This window comes from Aphelocoma coerulescens, chromosome 1, assembly GCF_041296385.1.
Source record: "Aphelocoma coerulescens isolate FSJ_1873_10779 chromosome 1, UR_Acoe_1.0, whole genome shotgun sequence".
Lineage (NCBI taxonomy): Eukaryota > Metazoa > Chordata > Aves > Passeriformes > Corvidae > Aphelocoma > Aphelocoma coerulescens.
Window position 1 is genome coordinate 37,403,880 of NC_091013.1, and position 2,930 is coordinate 37,406,809.

General features: G+C 38.4%; 1 long non-coding RNA gene across 1 annotated transcript; it reads right to left on the reverse strand.

The window, feature by feature from the left end:
* Positions 1 to 276: 276 nt before the first annotated feature.
* Positions 277 to 2,698, reverse strand: LOC138118418 (uncharacterized). The gene is made up of 3 exons (XR_011155120.1): positions 2,509 to 2,698; positions 714 to 790; positions 277 to 558 (listed from the first exon to the last, which is right to left on the reverse strand). It is a non-coding gene; the product is annotated as an uncharacterized lncRNA (long non-coding RNA).
* Positions 2,699 to 2,930: the final 232 nt, after the last annotated feature.

Here is a 2,930-nt window from a genome sequence, read left to right on the forward strand (position 1 = left end):
GTGTAGAACTGTGATTATGTAACTACTCAAAGACGATTTGAGTGACCCATATTTTTCTCCTCTTCATGAGCAAACAGCTTGTGAACTTCATCAGGCACTGGTCTCACTTCTCTCCCTGTTATCTTCCCTGATCCCAGCAGTGTTTAAAGGTAGCCTGTTGTCTCGGTTTGAGACAAATTAGAAGGAAACATCTGAAATGAAGATATCCTCTAATAGAAGGCAGGTTTCAGCAGCCCCTTCCCCACCACGGTCAAAAAGAAATTTATTGGAGAGAAGTAAAAAAAAAACCAAAACAACTGTTTATTTAACAAGCAGGCTGCATGTAGGCATGAGAGAATGAATAATGTTAAATAATAAATCCTCTTGCTGTGGAGAAGACCTGGTAAATTCAGAGTCCTTTCTGTAAGTATGGCTCTGCTCTCTCCAGAGCTGGGGTGTGGCGTGAGCCCCTCCAGACCACAGTGTGGGGCCTCTCAGTTATGGTGTTCTGGACTGGAGCTGAACAGTTCCAGGAGAAAAAAGAAGAAGCCACAGTCCCAGGAAAACTCCTTACTTCAGCTAAAGAATAAGATAGATAAAAAGCAAAAAGAATGCATCTCTCTTCCCTGCTGCAGAGCCAAGAGCTGGGGAGAGAGTGAGGCAGTTATCTGTGTGTTTTGAACACAGGCCACAGAAAGAATTCCATCACCTTCCCTCTGCTCTCCTTGACCTACCTTTAAAGGCACAGAACTCATGTCTGGCAAAGGGCAGACGATAGGGAATACAGCATCATAAAGTCACCCCAAGACACCTGTGAAGACAAACATGATGGTACAGTAGGGTTTACCTGGTCCCTAGTTATTTTGAAGGCCTCTAGCAAAGACAATATTCCAGAAAGGGAAACAAAAAGAATCATAGCCTAGATTCCCCCACATCTCATTGTGAAGCAATGTCAAATACTGCTGTGTGGTTCAGAGCAACTGTTAATGAAAAGTTTATAAAGAAGCTGTCATAAAATTACTTTGTTATACTAGTGCTTTATGCCAGCACTTGGATCAAAGATGTTGAAAATCAGAAATAACCAGGATACAACTTCAGAGAAACTACAGATTCTACACAAAGTATCCTGTGTCAAAAGACTAGAAAAAACAGAAAATTGATGTTCCTTCAGAAAGAAGTAATCATTTGTTTTGAAGGAACAAAAGACCAAACTCATGCAAAAATGTAAAAGTGAAAATGAAAAGCAAGGTAACCATAAAAAAAAAAAAACAATCAAAGAAACAAGCAAATAACACTTGAAAAAAAATTATATGCAGGCAGCTTATCAAAATATTTTAAATGTAATAAATGTCTCCATCAACAAAGGAACAGGACATGCACTCTGTCCCTAAAGACAGGTGCCATAACGGATCCCCTATCCATATGGCATATACTCTTTTTTATTCAAATAAAAGAAGAATTATTCATATGGGTGTCAACAACAGCCTTGACCTATGTGAGCCCCCTCTATACCTGAGTTTGCTCGAGAGGACGTTCTTTGCTGTAGCAAAAGGTATGTATTAAGAGGTATTTGAGTAGCCTCTTACCAGACAAAGCAGTCTCATATTTTGTGTGAACCCGTCTCCAGACCTGCGCAGTTTATTAGTATAAATATAATCAAAAGGACCATTGCCATCTTTCAACTAACTATAATAAACTGTATTTTAGTACTTCAGCATTTTTCCCCAGAAATGTACAGCTTCTTTATTGAGGCTTCCATATCAGAAAAGTAATCTAGATGTTTTATTAGGTATGAAATAGAAGTAGAGTGTATCAATGTATCAAGTTTTTGCTGCTATGGAAGATGCATAAGAGTCCACATAAGTCAATTACTATTCAGACATTTTTTGATATTGTGTTAGAATGAAATAGATCTAATTTCTAATTAGTGTGAGCTGGAAAAAATTGTTTTGCAGCCAGAACTTTTCTTCTGGTGAAACACAAAAAGAGATAAAAGAACAGAAAAGTTGTGGGAACTCACGCCTTCTGATCAACAAATCAATATGATTATGCAGAAGCTTCTTATTGTTTAAAATACACTGCACTCACATATCTCACAACTTTGACATAATACCCTACTTATACACTTTGCTCACTTACCCATTCTACCTACTTATACATAATATACTACTTACACATTTTACTTACTTATACCTTTTACAACTTTTACCTGTACAATTACTTCTACCATTTACAACTTTTACCTAGTACACTACTTATGCATTTTACTTACTTATACGTGTTACTCTACTTCTAGATCTTACAACCTTTACATGATACAGTACTTATACATTTTCCAACTGCTGTGCATGAGATCTCACATTGCTTGATTGGTTTCTCTATTTTGTCCACGAGTGCACATGCACGTTTCTGGTAATATGATTGGTTTTAATCTAGTGCAGCACAGTCCTTTTCTATCTATTCCTCGCTATCTTGGTATTTAGTTTTTCAGCTTCTTTCTCAATTCTTTTCCACTTTAGCACAGTTTACCTTTCAGTCCTTGATGAATTCCTGAGGTCTCTAATAGGTGGGGCTCCTGATGCAGGCAAGCAGCATAAAGATGATGACAGCAACAAAACCCATCCAGTGATCAGCAACCAAGTTAGTCCCAGAAATCCAAACAAGACAGCAAAGGACAAGGAGCAGACATATGCCCACCCCACCTCTCCCCTCAAATCTTCAGACTGGAGCTTAAAAACACTCTTGGGGCTGATGTGCTGCAGATGAAGGTGGAAAGGCCAGGTGAAGCCAGTGAGGGTAATTCCAGCCTGGTCCCACTCTGAGTAAAAATAACTACAAATGGTTTGGCTGGGGCACACTACCAAGGTTCAAATATTTTACAACAAAAAGTGGATTGTGATCACATATACCAATTAAAGGCCTATGTCAGTAGTATAACTAAACAAGAGTTT